The sequence below is a fragment of the Spermophilus citellus genome (assembly GCF_964194105.1).
Source record: "Spermophilus citellus genome assembly, chromosome: 7".
Classification (NCBI taxonomy): Eukaryota; Metazoa; Chordata; class Mammalia; order Rodentia; family Sciuridae; genus Spermophilus; species Spermophilus citellus.
In genome coordinates this window covers 22,638,698-22,657,169 of record NC_138188.1, presented here as the reverse complement: position 1 = coordinate 22,657,169, position 18,472 = coordinate 22,638,698, and positions in this window count along the sequence as shown.

Genomic DNA, 18,472 nt, shown 5'->3' with positions numbered 1-18,472 from the left:
ATGTGCTGTGATTTCAGGAAACTCGTAGTTTTTTGGAAGCTTGGCAACCCCTTTCCATGAAAGTGATTTGCGCCAGTCTCTGCTTAGGGCTACATCAATAGGAAACAAACCATAGAGATAGAACTTGGAACTACTTGATTGTGTCAAGTTTCAAAGAGCTAGCACAAACCTTGTTTGATTTAGAGTTCCAACTACATGTACCCACATAGGAGAAAACAGGGTGAAACCTAAAAATTAAAACTGTGACTGCCAACGAACGGTTTAACCTAGAAGAACGAAATTTGGTGATCCAAGTGGGATTGGGGTACTGATCATTACCTGAAAGTGCCATCAAGATTGGGTGAAAAAATGTGTGCTGTGATTTCACGAAACTCGTAGTTTTTTGGAAGCTTGGCAACCCCTTTCCATGAAGGTGATTTGCGCCAGTCTCTGCTTAGGGCTACATCAATAGGAAAAAAAAACATAGAGATAGAACTTGGAACTACTTGATTGTGTAAAGTTGCAAAGAGCTAGCACAAACCGTGTTTGATTTTGAGTTCCAACTACATGTATCCATATAGGAGAAAACAGACTGAAACCTAAAAATTAAAACTGTTACTGCCAACGAACGGTTTAACCTAGAAGAACGAAATTTGGTGAGCCAAGTTGGATTGGGGTACTGATCATTACCTGAAAGTGTCATCAAGATTGGGTGAAAAAATGTGTGCTGAGATTTCAGGAAACTCGTAGTTTTTTCGAAGCTTGGCAACCCTTTCCATGTAGGTGATTTGCGCCAGTCTCTGCTTAGGGCTACATCAATAGGAAACAAACCATAGAGATAGAACTTGGAACTACTTGATTGTGTCAAGTTTCAAAGAGCTAGCACAAACCTTGTTTGATTTAGAGTTCCAACTACATGTACCCACATAGGAGAAAACAGGGTGAAACCTAAAAATTAAAACTGTGACTGCCAACGAACGGTTTAACCTAGAAGAACGAAATTTGGTGAGCCAAGTGGGATTGGGGTACTGCTCATTACCTGAAAGTGTCATCAAGATTGGGAGAAAAAATGTGTGCTGAGATTTTACGAAACTCGTAGTTTTTTGGAAGCTTGGCAACCCCTTTCCATGGAGGTGATTTGCGCCAGTCTCTGCTTAGGGCTACATCAATAGGAAAAAAACCATAGAGATAGAACTTGGAACTACTGGATTGTGTAAAGTTGCAAAGAGCTAGCACAAACCATGTTTGATTTAGAGTTCCAAATACATGTATCCATATAGGAGAAAACAGAGTGAATCCTAAAAATTAAAACTGTTACTGCCAACGAACGGTTTAAACTAGAAGAACGAAATTTGGTGAGCCAAGTGGGATTGGGGTACTGATCATTACCTGAAAGTGTCATGAAGATTGGGTGAAAAAATGTGTGCTCAGATTTCACGAAACTCGTAGTTTTTTGGAAGCTTGGCAACCCCTTTCCATGAAAGTGATTTGCGCCAGTCTCTGCTAAGGGCTACATCAATAGGAAACAAACCATAGAGATAGAACTTGGAACTACTTGATTGTGTCAAGTTTTAAAGAGCTAGCAAAATCCGTGTTTGATTTACAGTGAAAACTCCATGTATCCATATAGGAGAAAACTGAGTGAAACCTAAAAATTAAAACTGTTACTGCCAACGAACGGTTTAAACTAGAAGAACGAAATTTGGTGATCCAAGTGGGATTGGGGTACTGATCATTACCTGAAAGTGCCATCAAGATTGGGTGAAAAAATGTGTGCTCAGATTTCACGAAACTCGTAGTTTTTTGGAAGCTTATCAACCCCTTTCCATGAAAGTGATTTGCACCAGTCTCTGCTTAGGGCTACATCAATAGGAAACAACCCATAGAGAGAGAACTTGGAACTACTTGATTGTGTCAAGTTTCAAAGAGCTAGCAAAAACCGTGTTTGATTTAGAGTTCCAACTACATGTATTTATATAGGAGAAAACAGAGTGAAACCTAATAATTAAAACTGTTACTGCCAACAAACGATTTAACCTAGAAGAACGAAATTTGGTGAGCCAAGTGGGATTGGGGTACTGATCATTACCTGAAAGTGTCATCAAGATTGGGTGAAAAAATGTGTGCTGAGATTTCAGGAGACTCGTAGTTTTTTGGAAGCTTGGCAACCCCTTTCCATGAAAGTGATTTGCGCCAGTCTCTGCTTAGGGCTACATCAATAGGAAACAAACCATAGAGATAAAACTTGGAACTACTTGATTGTGTCAAGTTGCAAAGAGCTAGCACAAACCGTGTTTGATTTAGAGTTCCAACTACATGTATCCATATAGGAGAAAACAGAGTGAAACCTAAAAATTAAAACTGTTACTGCCAATGAACTGTTTAACCTAGAAGGACGTAATTTGGTGAGCAAAGTGGGATTGGGGTACTGATCATTACCAGAAAGTGTCATCAAGATTGGGTGAAAAAATGTGTGTTGAGATATCAGGAAACTCGTAGTTTTTTGGGGGCTTGGCAACCACTTTCCATGAATGTGATTTGCGCCAGTATCTGCTTAGGGCTACATCAATAGGAAACAAACCATAGAGATAGAACTTGGAACTAATTGATTGTGTCCAGTTTCTAAGAGCTAGCACAAACCGTGTTTGATTTAGAGTTCCAACTACATGTATGCATTTAGGAGAAAACAGAGTGAAATCTAAAAATTAAAACTGTTACTGCCAATGAACGGTTAAACGTAGAAGAACGAAATTTGATGAGCCAAGTGGGATTGGGGTACTGATCATTACCTGAAAGTGTCATCAAGTTTGGGTGAAAAAATGTGTGCTGAGATTTCAGGAAACTCGTAGTTTTTTGGAAGCTTGGCAACCCCTTTCCATGAAAGTGATTTTCGCCAGTCTCTGCTTAGGGCTACATCAATAGGAAACAAACCATAGAGATAGAACTTGGAACTACTTTATTGTGTCAAGTTTGAAAGAGCTAGCACAATCCGTGTTTGATTTAGAGTTCCAAATATATGTATCCATATGGCAGAAAACAGAGTGAAATCAAAAAATTAAAACTGTTACTGCCAACGAACGGTTTAAAATAAAAGAACGAAATTTGGTGAGCCAAGTGGGATTGGGGTACTGATCATTACCTGAAAGTGTCATCAAGATTGGGTGAAAAAATGTGTGCTGAGATTTCAGGAAACTCGTAGTTTTTTGGAAGCTTGGCAACCCCTTTCCATGAAAGTGATTTGCCCCAGTCTCTGCTTAGGGCTACATCAATAGGAACAAACCATAGAGATAGAACTTGGAACTACTTGATTGTGTCAAGTTTCAAAGAGCTAGCACAAACCTTGTTTGATTTAGAGTTCCAACTCCATGTATCCATATAGGAGAAAACAGAGTGAAACCTACAAATTAAAACTGTTACTGCCAACGAACGGTTTAACCTTGAAAAACGAAATTTGGTGAGCCAAGTGGATTGGGGTACTGATCATTACCTGAAAGTGTCGTCAAGACTTGGTGAAAAAATGTGTGCTGAGATTTCAGGAAACTCGTAGTTTTTTGGAAGCTTGGCAATCCCTTTCCATGAAAGTGATTTGCGCCAGTCTCTGCTTAGTGCTAGATCAATAGGAAACAAACCATAGAGATAGAACTTGGAACTACTTTATTGTGTCAAGTTTCAAAGAGCTAGCACAAACCGTGGTTGATTTAGAGTTCCAACTCCATGTATCCATATAGGAGAAAACAGAGTGGAACCTAAAAATTAAAACTGTTACTGCCAACGAACGGTTTAACCTAGAAGAACGAAATTTGGTGAGCCAAGTGGGATTGGGGTACTGATCATTACAAGAAAGTGTCATCAAGATTGGGTGAAAAAATATTTGCTGTGATTTCAGGAAACTCATAGTTTTTTGGAAGGTTGGCAACCCCTTTCCATGAAAGTGATTTGCGCCAGTCTCTGCTTAGGGCTACATCAATAGGAAACAAACCATAGAGATAGAACTTGGAACTACTTGATTGTGTCAAGTTTCAAAGAGCTAGCACAAACCGTGTTTGATTTAGAGTTCCAACGACATGTACCCACATAGGAGAAAACAGAGTGAAACCTAAAAATTAAAACTGTTACTGCCAACAAACGGTTTAACCTAGAAGAACAAAATTTGGTGAGCCAAGTGGGATTGGTTTACTGATCATTACCTTAAAGTGTCATCAAGACTGGGTGAAAAAACGTGTGCTGAGATTTCAGGAAACTCGTAGTTTTTTGGAAGCTTGGCAACCCCTTTCCATGAAAGTGATTTGCGCCAGTCTCTGCTAAGGGCTACATCAATAGGAAACAAACCATAGAGATAGAACTTGGAACTACTTGATTGTGTCAAGTTTTAAAGAGCTAGCAAAATCCGTGTTTGATTTACAGTGAAAACTCCATGTATCCATATAGGAGAAAACTGAGTGAAACCTAAAAATTAAAACTGTTACTGCCAACGAACGGTTTAAAATAGAAGAACGAAATTTGGTGATCCAAGTGGGATTGGGGTACTGATCATTACCTGAAAGTGCCATCAAGATTGGGTGAAAAAATGTGTGCTCAGATTTCACGAAACTCGTAGTTTTTTGGAAGCTTATCAACCCCTTTCCATGAAAGTGATTTGCACCAGTCTCTGCTTAGGGCTACATCAATAGGAAACAACCCATAGAGAGAGAACTTGGAACTACTTGATTGTGTCAAGTTTCAAAGAGCTAGCAAAAACCGTGTTTGATTTAGAGTTCCAACTACATGTATTTATATAGGAGAAAACAGAGTGAAACCTAATAATTAAAACTGTTACTGCCAACAAACGATTTAACCTAGAAGAACGAAATTTGGTGAGCCAAGTGGGATTGGGGTACTGATCATTACCTGAAAGTGTCATCAAGATTGGGTGAAAAAATGTGTGCTGAGATTTCAGGAGACTCGTAGTTTTTTGGAAGCTTGGCAACCCCTTTCCATGAAAGTGATTTGCGCCAGTCTCTGCTTAGGGCTACATCAATAGGAAACAAACCATAGAGATAAAACTTGGAACTACTTGATTGTGTCAAGTTGCAAAGAGCTAGCACAAACCGTGTTTGATTTAGAGTTCCAACTACATGTATCCATATAGGAGAAAACAGAGTGAAACCTAAAAATTAAAACTGTTACTGCCAATGAACTGTTTAACCTAGAAGGACGTAATTTGGTGAGCAAAGTGGGATTGGGGTACTGATCATTACCAGAAAGTGTCATCAAGATTGGGTGAAAAAATGTGTGTTGAGATATCAGGAAACTCGTAGTTTTTTGGGGGCTTGGCAACCACTTTCCATGAATGTGATTTGCGCCAGTATCTGCTTAGGGCTACATCAATAGGAAACAAACCATAGAGATAGAACTTGGAACTAATTGATTGTGTCCAGTTTCTAAGAGCTAGCACAAACCGTGTTTGATTTAGAGTTCCAACTACATGTATGCATTTAGGAGAAAACAGAGTGAAATCTAAAAATTAAAACTGTTACTGCCAATGAACGGTTAAACGTAGAAGAACGAAATTTGATGAGCCAAGTGGGATTGGGGTACTGATCATTACCTGAAAGTGTCATCAAGTTTGGGTGAAAAAATGTGTGCTGAGATTTCAGGAAACTCGTAGTTTTTTGGAAGCTTGGCAACCCCTTTCCATGAAAGTGATTTTCGCCAGTCTCTGCTTAGGGCTACATCAATAGGAAACAAACCATAGAGATAGAACTTGGAACTACTTTATTGTGTCAAGTTTGAAAGAGCTAGCACAATCCGTGTTTGATTTAGAGTTCCAAATATATGTATCCATATGGCAGAAAACAGAGTGAAATCAAAAAATTAAAACTGTTACTGCCAACGAACGGTTTAAAATAAAAGAACGAAATTTGGTGAGCCAAGTGGGATTGGGGTACTGATCATTACCTGAAAGTGTCATCAAGATTGGGTGAAAAAATGTGTGCTGAGATTTCAGGAAACTCGTAGTTTTTTGGAAGCTTGGCAACCCCTTTCCATGAAAGTGATTTGCCCCAGTCTCTGCTTAGGGCTACATCAATAGGAACAAACCATAGAGATAGAACTTGGAACTACTTGATTGTGTCAAGTTTCAAAGAGCTAGCACAAACCTTGTTTGATTTAGAGTTCCAACTCCATGTATCCATATAGGAGAAAACAGAGTGAAACCTACAAATTAAAACTGTTACTGCCAACGAACGGTTTAACCTTGAAAAACGAAATTTGGTGAGCCAAGTGGATTGGGGTACTGATCATTACCTGAAAGTGTCGTCAAGACTTGGTGAAAAAATGTGTGCTGAGATTTCAGGAAACTCGTAGTTTTTTGGAAGCTTGGCAATCCCTTTCCATGAAAGTGATTTGCGCCAGTCTCTGCTTAGTGCTAGATCAATAGGAAACAAACCATAGAGATAGAACTTGGAACTACTTTATTGTGTCAAGTTTCAAAGAGCTAGCACAAACCGTGGTTGATTTAGAGTTCCAACTCCATGTATCCATATAGGAGAAAACAGAGTGGAACCTAAAAATTAAAACTGTTACTGCCAACGAACGGTTTAACCTAGAAGAACGAAATTTGGTGAGCCAAGTGGGATTGGGGTACTGATCATTACAAGAAAGTGTCATCAAGATTGGGTGAAAAAATATTTGCTGTGATTTCAGGAAACTCATAGTTTTTTGGAAGGTTGGCAACCCCTTTCCATGAAAGTGATTTGCGCCAGTCTCTGCTTAGGGCTACATCAATAGGAAACAAACCATAGAGATAGAACTTGGAACTACTTGATTGTGTCAAGTTTCAAAGAGCTAGCACAAACCGTGTTTGATTTAGAGTTCCAACGACATGTACCCACATAGGAGAAAACAGAGTGAAACCTAAAAATTAAAACTGTTACTGCCAACAAACGGTTTAACCTAGAAGAACAAAATTTGGTGAGCCAAGTGGGATTGGTTTACTGATCATTACCTTAAAGTGTCATCAAGACTGGGTGAAAAAACGTGTGCTGAGATTTCAGGAAACTCGTAATTTTTTGTAAGCTAGGCAACCCCTTTCCATAAAAGTTATTTGCCCCAGTCTCTGCTTAGGGCTACATCAATAAAAAAAAAAACCATAAAGATAGAAGTTGGAACTACTTGATTGTGTCAATTTTCAAATAGCTAGCACAAACCGTGTTTGATTTAGAGTTCCAAATACATGTACCCACATAGGTGAAAACAGGGTGAAACCTAAAAATTAAAACTGTGACTGCCAACGAACGGTTTAACCTAGAAGAACGAAATTTGGTGAGCCAAGTGGGGTTGGGGTACTGCTCATTACCTGAAAGTGTCATCAAGATTGGGTGAAAAAATGTGTACTCAGATTCCACGAAACTCGTAGTTTTTTGGAAGCTTGGAAACCCCTTTCCATGAATGTGATTTGCGCCAGTCTCTGCTTAGGGCTACATCAATAGGAAACAAACCATAGAGATAGAACATGGAACTACTTGATTGTGTCAAGTTTCAAAGAGCTAGCACAAACCGTGTTTGATTTAGAGTTCCAACTACATGTACCCACATAGGAGAAAACAGAGTGAAACCTAAAAATTAAAAATGTGACTGCCAACGAACGTTTTAACCTTGAAGAACGAAATTTGGTGAGCCAAGTGGGATTGGGGTACTGATCATTACCTGAAAGTGTCATCAAGATTGGGTGAAAAAATGTGTGATGAGATTTCACGAAACTCGTAGTTTTTTGGAAGCTTGGCAACCCCTTTCCATGAAAGTGATTTGCGCCAGTCTCTGCTTAGGGCTACATCAATAGGAAACATACCATAGAGAAAGAACTTGGAACTACTTGATTGTGTCAAGTTTCAAAGAGCTAGCACAAACCGTGTTTGATTTAGAGTTCCAACTCCATGTATCCATATAGGAGAAAACAGAGTGAAACCTAAAAATTAAAACTGTTACTGTCAACGAACGGTTTAACCTAGAAGAACGAAATTTGGTGAGCCAAGTGGGATTGGGGTACTGATCATTACCTGAAAGTGTCATCAAGATTGGGTGAAAAAATGTGTACTCAGATTCCACGAAACTCGTAGATTTTTGGAAGCTTGGCAACCCCTTTCCATGAAAGTGATTTGCGACAGTCTCTGCTTAGGGCTACATCAATACGAAACAAACCATAGAGATAGAATTTGGAACTACTTTATTGTGTCAAGTTTCAAAGAGCTAGCACAAACCGTGGTTGATTTAGAGTTCCAACTGCATGTATCCATATAGGAGAAAACAGAGTGAAACCTAAAAATTAAAACTGTTACTGCCAACGAACGGTTTAAGCTAGAAGATTGAAATTTGGTGAGCCAAGTGGGATTGGGGTACTGATCATTACCTGAAAGTGTCATCAAGACTGGGTGAAAAAATATATGCTGAGATTTTAGGAAACTCGAAGTTTTTTGGAAGCTTGGCAATCCCTTTCCATGAAAGTGATTTGGGCCAGTCTCTGCTTAGGGCTACATCAATAGGAAACAAACCATAGAGATAGACCTTGGAACTACTTGATTGTGACAAGTCTCAAAAAGCTAGCACAAACCGTGTTTGATTTAGAGTTCCAACTACATGTATCCATATAGGAGAAAACAGAGTGAAACCTAAAAATTAAAACTGTTACTGCCAACGAACGGTTTAACCTAAAAGAATGAAATTTGGTGAGCCAAGTGGGATTGGGGTACTGATCATTACCTGAAAGTGTCATCAAGATTGGGTGAAAAAATGTGGGCTGAGATTTCAGGAAACTCGTAGTGTTTTGGAAGCTTGGCAACCCATTTCCATGAACGTGATTTGCGCCAGTCTCTGCTTAGGGCTATATCAATAGAAAAAAAAAACATAGAGATAGAACTTGGAACTACTTGATTGTGTCAATTTACAAAGAGCTAGCACAAACTGTGTTAGATTTAGAGTTCCAACTACATGTATCCATATAGGAGAAAACAGAGTGAAACCTAAAAATTTAAACTGTTACTGCCAACGAACGGTTTAACCTAGAAGAACGAAATTTGGTGAGCCAAGTGGGATTGGGGTACTGATCATTACCAGAAAGTGTCATCAAGATTGGGTGAAAAAATGTGTGCTGAGATTTCAGGAAACTCGTAGTTTTTTGGAAGCAGGCAACCCCTTTCAATGAATGTGATTTGTGCCAGTCTCTGCTTAGGGCTACATCAATAGGAAACAAACCATAGAGATAGAACTTGGAACTACTTGATTGTGCCAAGTTTCAAAGAGCTAGCACAAACCGTGTATGATTTAGTGTTCCAACTACATGTATCCATATAGGAGAAAACAGAGTGAAACCTAAAAATTAAAACTGTTACTGCCAACGAACGGTTTAACCTAGAAGAACGAAATTTGGTGAGCCAAGTGAGATTCAAGTACTGATCATTACCTGAAACGGTCATCAAGATTGGGTGAAAAAACGTGTGCTGAGATTTCAGGAAACTCGTAGTTTTTTGGAAGCTTGGCAACCCCTTTCCATGCAAGTGATTTGCACCAGTCTCTGCTTAGGGCTACATCAATAGGAAACAAACCATAGAGATAGAACTTGGAACTACTTCATTGTGTCAAGTTTCAAAGAGCTACCACAAACTGTGATTCATTTAGAGTTCCAACTACATGTATCCATATAGGAGAAAACAGAGTGAATCCTAAAAATTTAAACTGTTACTGCCAACGAACGGTTTAACCTAGAAGAACGAAATTTGGTGAGCCAAGTGGGATTGGGGTACTGATCATTACCTGAAAGTGTGATGAAGATTGGGTGAAAAAATGTGTGCTCAGATTTCACGAAACTCGTAGTTTTTTGGAAGCTTGGCAACCCCTTTCCATGAAAGTGATTAGCACCAGTCTCTGCTTAGGGCTACATCAATAGGAAACAAACCATAGAGATAGAACTTGGAACTACTTGATTGTGTCACGTTTCAAAGAGCTAGTACAAACCGTGTTTGATTTAGAGTTCCAACCCCATGTATCCATATAGGAGAAAACAGAGTGACCTAAAAATTAAAACTGTGACTGCCAACGAACGGATTAACCTAGAAGAACGAAATTTGGTGAGCCAAGTATGATTGGGGTAGTGATCATTACCTGAAAGTGTCATGGAGATTGGGTCAAAAAATGTGTGCTGAGATTTCAGGAAACTCGTAGTTTTACGGAAGCTTGGCAACCCCTTTCCTTGAAAGTGATTTGCGCCAGTCTCTGCTTAGGGCTACTCAATAGGAAACAAACCATAGGGAAGAACTTGGGACTACTTGACTGTGTCAAGTTTCAAAGAGCTAGCACAAACCGTGTTTGATTTAGAGTTCCAACTACATGTACCCACGTAGGAGAAAACAGGGTGAAACTTAAAAATTAAAACTGTGACTGCCAATGAACGGTTTAACCTAGAAGAACGAAATTTGGTGAGCCAAGTGGGATTGGGGTACTGCTCATTACCTGAAAGTGTCATCAAGATTGGGTGAAAAAATGTGTGCTGAGATTTCACGAAACTCGTAGTTTTTTGGAAGCTTGGCAACCCCTTTCCATGAAGGTGATTTGCGCCAGTCTCTGCTTAGGGCTACATCAATAGGAAACAAACCATAGAGATAGAACTTGGAACTACTTGATTGTGTCAAGTTTCAAAGAGCTAGCACACACCGTGTTTGATTTAGAGATCCAACTCCATGTATCCACATAGGAGAAAACAGAGTGAAACCTAAAAATTAAAACTATTACTGCCAATGAACGGTTTAACCTAGAAGAACGAAATTTGGTGAGCCAAGTGGGATTGGGGTACTGATCATTACCTGAAAATATCATCAAGATTGGGTGAAAAAATGTGTGCTCAGAATTCACGAAACTCGTAGTTTTTTGGAAGCTTGGCAACCCCTTTCCATGAAAGTGATTTGTGCCAGTCTCTGCTTAGGGCTACATCAATAGGAAACAAACCATAGAGATAGAACTTGGAACTACTTGATTGTGTCAAGTTTCAAAGAGCTAGCACAAACCGTGTTTGATTTAGAGTTCCAACTACATGTATCCATATATGAGAAAACATAGTGAAACCTAAGAATTAAAACTCTTACTGCCAATGAACGGTTTAACCTAGAAGAACCAAATTTGGTGAGCCAAATGGGATTGGGGTACTGATCATTACCTGAAAGTGTCATCAAGATTGGGTGAAAAAATGTGTGCTCAGATTTCACGAAACTCGTAGTTTTTTGGAAGCTTGGCAACCCCTTTCCATGAAAGTGATTTGCGCCAGTCTCTGCTTAGGGCTACATCAATAGGAAACAAACCATAGAGATAGAACTTGGAACTACTTGATTGTGTCAAGTTTCAAAGAGCTAGCACAAACCGTGTTTGATTTAGAGTTCCAACTACATGTATCCATATAGGAGAAAACAGAGTGAAACCTAAGAATTAAAACTCTTACTGCCAATGAACGGTTTAACCTAGAAGAACGAAATTTGGTGAGCCAAATGGGATTGGGGTACTGATGATTACCTGAAAGTGTCATCAAGATTGGTTGGAAAAATGTGTGCTGAGATTTCAGAAAACTCGTAGTTTTTTGGATGCTTGGCAACCCCTTTCTATGAAAGTGATTTGCGCCAGTCTCTGCTTAGGGCTACATCAATACGAAACAAACCATAGAGATAGAACTTGGAACTACTTTATTGTGTGAAGTTTCAAGCTAACACAAACTGTGTTTGATTTAGAGTTCCAACTACATGTATCCATATAGGAGAAAACAGAGTGAAACCTAAAAATTAAAACTGTTACTGCCAACAAACGGTTTAACCTAGAAGAACGAAATTTGGTGAGCCAAGTGGGATTGGGGTACTGATCATTACCTGAAAGTGTCATCAAGACTGGGTGAAAATTTGTGTGCTGAGATTTCAGGAAACTCGTAGTTTTTTGGAAGCTTGGCAATCCATTTACATGAAAGTGATTTGCGCCAGTCTCTGCTTAGGGCTACATCAATAGGAAACAAACCACAGAGATAGAACTTGGAACTACTTGATTGTGTCAAGTTTCAAAGAGCTAGCACAAACCGTGTTTGATTTAGAGTTCCAACTCCATGTATCCATATAGGAGAAAACAGAGTGAAACCTAAAAATTAAAACTGTTACTGCCTACGAACGGTTTAATCTAGAAGAACGAAATTTGGTTAGCCAAGTGGATTGGGGTACTGATCTTTACCTGAAATTGTCATCAAGACTGGGTGAAAAAATGTGTGCTGAGATTTCAGGAAACTCGTAGGTTTTTGGAAGCTTGGCAATCCCTTTCCATGAAAGTGATTTGCGCCAGTCTCTGCTTAGTGCTAGATCAATAGGAAACAAACCATAGAGATAGAACTTGGAACTACTTGATTGTGTCCAGTTTCAAAGAGCTAGCACAAACCGTGTATGATTTAGAGTTCCAACTACATGTATCCATATAGGAGAAAACAGAGTGAAACCTAAAAATTAAAACTGTTACTGACAACGAACGGTTTAACCTAGAAGAACGAAATTTGGTGAGCCAAGTGGGATTGGGGTACTGATCATTACCTGAAAGTGTCATCAAGATTGGGTGAAAATATGTGTGCTGAGATTTCAGGAAACTTGTAGTTTTTTGGAAGCTTGGCAATCCATTTCCATGAAAGTGATTTGCGCCAGTCTCTGCTTAGGGCTACATCAATAGGAAACAAACCATAGAGATAGAACTTGGAACTACTTGATTGTGTCAAGTTTCAAAGAGCTAGCACAAACCGTGTTTGATTTAGAGTTCCAACTACATGTATCCATATAGGAGAAAACAGAGTGAAACCTAAAAATTAAAACTGTTACTGCCAACAAACGGTTTAACCTAGAAGAACGAAATTTGGTGATCCAAGTGGGATTGGGGTACTGATCATTACCTGAAAGTGTCATCAAGATTGGGTGAAAAAATGTGTGCTGAGATTTCAGGAGACTCGTAGTTTTTTGGAAGCTTGGCAACCCCTTTCCATGAAAGTGATTTGCGCCAGTCTCTGCTTAGGGCTACATCAATAGGAAACAAACCATAGAGATAGAACTTGGAACTACTTCATTGTGTCCAGTTGCAAAGAGCTAGCACAAACCATGTTTGATTTAGAGTTCCAACTACATGTATCCATATAGGAGAAAACAGAGTGAAACCTAAAAATTAAAACTGTTACTGCCAACGAACGGTTTAACCTAGAAGAACGAAATTTGGTGAGCCAAGTGTGATTGGGGTACTGATCATTACCTGAAAGTGTCATGAAGATTGGGTGAAAAAATGTGTGCTGAGATTTGAGGAAAATCAGAGTTTTTTGGAAGCTTGGCAACCCCTTTCCATGAAAGTGATTTGCGCCTGCGTCTGCTTAGGTCTACATCAATAGGAAACCAACCATAGAGATAGAACTTGGAACTACTTTATTGTGCCAAGTTTCAAAGAGCTAGCACAAACCCTATTTGATTTAGACTTCCAATTCCATATATCCATAGAGGAGAAAACAGAGTGAAACCTAAAAATTAAAACTGTTACTGCCAACGAACGGTTTAACCTAGAACAACGAAATTTGGTGAGCCAAGTGGGATTGGGGTACTGATCATTACCTGAAAGTGTCATCAAGATTGGGTGAAAAAATGTGTGCTGAGATTTCAGGAAACTCATAGTTTTTTGGAAGCTTGGCAACCCCTTTCCATGAAAGAGATTTGCACCAGTATCTGCTTAGGGCTACATCAATTGGAAACAAACCATAGAGATAGAACTTGGAACTACATGATTGTGTCAAGTTTCAAAGAGCTAGCACAAACCGTGTTTGATTTAGAGTTCCAACTACATGTATCCATATAGGAGAAAACATAGTGAAACCTAAGAATTAAAACTCTTACTGCCAATGAACGGTTTATCCTAGAAGAACGAAATTTGGTGAGCCAAATGGGATTGGGGTACTGATCATTACCTGAAAGTGTCATCAAGATTGGGTGAAAAAATGTGTGCTCAGATTTCACGAAACTCGTAGTTTTTTGGAAGCTTGCCCACCCCTTTCCATGAAAGTGATTTGCGCCAGTCTCTGCTTAGGGCTACATCAATAGGAAACAAACCATAGAGATAGAACTTCGAACTACTTGATTGTGTCCAGTTTCAAAGAGCTAGCACAAACCGTGTTTGATTTAGAGTTCCAACTACATGTATCCATATAGGAGAAAACAGAGTGAAACCTAAAAATTAAAACTGTTACTCCCAACGAACGGTTTAACCTAGAAGAACGACATTTGGTGAGCCAAGTGGGATTGGGTACTGATCATTACCTGAAAGTGTCATCAAGATTGGGTGAAAAAATGTGTGCTGAGATTTCACGAAACTCGTAGTCTTTTGGAAGCTTGGCAAACCCTTTCAATAAAAGTGATTTGCGCCAGTCTCTGCTTAGGGCTACATCAATAGGAAACAAACCATAGAGACAGAACTTGGAACTTCTTGATTGTGTCAAGGTTCAAAGAGCTAGCACAAACCGTGTTTGATTTAGAGTTCCAACTACATGTATCCATATAGGAGAAAACAGAGTGAAACCTAAAAATTAAAACTGTTACTTCCAACGAACGGTTTAACCTAGAAGAACAAAATTTGGTGAGCCAAGTGGGATTGGGGTACTGATCATTACCTGAAAGTGTCATCAAGATTGGGTGAAAAAATGTGTGCTGAGATTTCAGGAAACTCGTAGTTTTTTGGAAGCTAGGCAACCCCTTTCCATGAAAGTGATTTGTGCCAGTCTCTGCTTAGGGCTACATCAATAGGAAACAAACCATAGAGATAGAACTTGGAACTACTTGATTGTGTCAAGTTTCAAAGAGCTAGCACAAACCGTGTTTGATTTAGAGTTCCAAATACATGTATCCATATAGGAGAAAACAGAGTGAAACCTAAAAATTAAAACTGTTACTGCCAACGAACGGTTTAATCTAGAAGAACGAAATTGGTGAGAAAAATGGGATTGGTGTACTGATCATTACCTGAAAGTGTCATCAAGATTGGGTGAAAAAATGTGTGCTGAGATTTCAGGAAACTCGTAGTTTTTTGGAAGCTTGCCAACCCCTTTCCATGAAAGTGATTTGCGCCAGTCTCTGCTTAGGGCTACATCAATAGGAAACAAACCATAGAGATAGAACTTGGAACTACTTGATTGTGTCAAGTTTCAAAGAGCTAGCACAAACCTTGTTTGATTTCGATTTCCAACTACATGTATCCATATAGGACTAAAAAGAGTGAACCTAAAAATTAAAACTGTTACTGACAATGAACGGTTTAACCTAGAAGAACGAATTTGGTGAGCCAAGTGGGATTGGGGTACTGATCATTACCTGAAAGCGTCTTCAAGATTGGGTGAAAAAATGTGTGCTGATATTTCAGGAAACTCGTAGTTTTTTGGAAGCTTGGCAACCCATATTAATGAAAGTGCTTTGCATCTATCTCTGCTTAGGGCTACATCAATAGGAAACAAACCATAGAGATAGAACTTCGAACTACTTGATTGTGTCAAGTTTCTAAGAGCTAGCACAAACCGTGTTTGATTTAGAGTTCCAACTGCATGTATCCATATAGGAGAAAACAGAATGAAACCTAAAAATTAAAACTGTTACTGCCAACGAACGATTTAACCTAGGAGAACGAAATTTGGTGAGCCAAGTGGGATTGGGGTACTGATCGTTACCTGAAAGTGTCATCAAGATTGGGTGAAAAAATGTGTGCTGAGATTTCAGGAAACTCAGTTTTTTGGAAGCATGGCAACAACTTTCCATGAAAGTGATTTGCGCCAGTCTCTGCTTAGGGCTACATCAATAGGAAACAAACCATAGAGACAGAACTTGGAACTTCTTGATTGTGTCAAGGTTCAAAGAGCTAGCACAAACCGTGTTTGATTTAGAGTTCCAACTACATGTATCCATATAGGAGAAAACAGAGTGAAACCTAAAAATTAAAACTGTTACTGCCAACGAACGGTTTAACCTAGAAGAACGAAATTTGGTGAGCCAAGTGGGATTGGGGTACTGATCATTACCTGAAAGTGTCATCAAGATTGGGTGAAAAAATGTGTGCTGAGATTTCAGGAAACTCGTAGTTTTTTGGAAGCTACGCAACCCCTTTCCATGAAAGTGATTTGCGCCTGTCTCTGCTTAGGGCTACATCAATAGGAAACAAACCATAGAGATAGAACTTGGAACTACTTGATTGTGTCAAGTTTCAAAGAGCTAGCACAAACCGTGTTTGATTTAGAGTTCCAAATACATGTATCCATATAGGAGAAAACAGAGTGAAACCTAAAAATTAAAACTGTTACTGCCAACGAACGGTTTAATCTAGAAGAACGAAATTTGGTGAGAAAAATGGGATTCGTGTACTGATCATTACCTGAAAGTGTCATCAAGATTGGGTGAAAAAATGTGTGCTGAGATTTAAGGAAACTCGTAGTTTTTTGGAAGCTTGCCAACCCCTTTCCATGAAAGTGATTTGCGCCAGTCTCTGCTTAGGGCTACATCAATAGGAAACAAACCATAGAGATAGAACTTGGAACTACTTGATTGTGTCCAGTTTCAAAGAGCTAGCACAAACCGTGTTTGATTTAGAGTTCCAACTACATGTATCCATATAGGATAAAACAGAGTGAAACCTAAAAATTAAAACTGTTACTCCCAACGAACGGTTTAACCTAGAAGAACGACATTTGGTGAGCCAAGTGGGATTGGGTACTGATCATTACCTGAAAGTGTCATCAAGATTGGGTGAAAAAATGTGTGCTGAGATTTCAGGAAACTCGTAGTTTTTTGGAAGCTAGGCAACCCCTTTCCATGAAAGTGATTTGCGCCAGTCTCTGCTTAGGGCTACATCAATAGGAAACAAACCATAGAGATAGAACTTGGAACTACTTGATTGTGTCAAGTTTCAAAGAGCTAGCACAAACCGTGTTTGATTTAGAGTTCCAAATACATGTATCCATATAGGAGAAAACAGAGTGAAACCTAAAAATTAAAACTGTTACTGCCAACGAACGGTTTAATCTAGAAGAACGAAATTTGGTGAGAAAAATGGGATTGGTGTACTGATCATTACCTGAAAGTGTCATCAAGATTGGGTGAAAAAATGTGTGCTGAGATTTCAGGAAACTCGTAGTTTTTTGGAAGCTTGCCAACCCCTTTCCATGAAAGTGATTTGCGCCAGTCTCTGCTTAGGGCTACATCAATAGGAAACAAACCATAGAGATAGAACTTCGAACTACTTGATTGTGTCCAGTTTCAAAGAGCTAGCACAAACCGTGTTTGATTTAGAGTTCCAACTACATGTATCCATATAGGAGAAAACAGAGTGAAACCTAAAAATTAAAACTGTTACTCCCAACGAACGGTTTAACCTAGAAGAACGACATTTGGTGAGCCAAGTGGGATTGGGTACTGATCATTACCTGAAAGTGTCATCAAGATTGGGTGAAAAAATGTGTGCTGAGATTTCACGAAACTCGTAGTCTTTTGGAAGCTTGGCAAACCCTTTCAATAAAAGTGATTTGCGCCAGTCTCTGCTTAGGGCTACATCAATAGGAAACAAACCATAGAGACAGAACTTGGAACTTCTTGATTGTGTCAAGGTTCAAAGAGCTAGCACAAACCGTGTTTGATTTAGAGTTCCAACTACATGTATCCATATAGGAGAAAACAGAGTGAAACCTAAAAATTAAAACTGTTACTTCCAACGAACGGTTTAACCTAGAAGAACAAAATTTGGTGAGCCAAGTGGGATTGGGGTACTGATCATTACCTGAAAGTGTCATCAAGATTGGGTGAAAAAATGTGTGCTGAGATTTCAGGAAACTCGTAGTTTTTTGGAAGCTAGGCAACCCCTTTCCATGAAAGTGATTTGTGCCAGTCTCTGCTTAGGGCTACATCAATAGGAAACAAACCATAGAGATAGAACTTGGAACTACTTGATTGTGTCAAGTTTCAAAGAGCTAGCACAAACCGTGTTTGATTTAGAGTTCCAAATACATGTATCCATATAGGAGAAAACAGAGTGAAACCTAAAAATTAAAACTGTTACTGCCAACGAACGGTTTAATCTAGAAGAACGAAATTGGTGAGAAAAATGGGATTGGTGTACTGATCATTACCTGAAAGTGTCATCAAGATTGGGTGAAAAAATGTGTGCTGAGATTTCAGGAAACTCGTAGTTTTTTGGAAGCTTGCCAACCCCTTTCCATGAAAGTGATTTGCGCCAGTCTCTGCTTAGGGCTACATCAATAGGAAACAAACCATAGAGATAGAACTTGGAACTACTTGATTGTGTCAAGTTTCAAAGAGCTAGCACAAACCTTGTTTGATTTCGATTTCCAACTACATGTATCCATATAGGACTAAAAAGAGTGAACCTAAAAATTAAAACTGTTACTGACAATGAACGGTTTAACCTAGAAGAACGAATTTGGTGAGCCAAG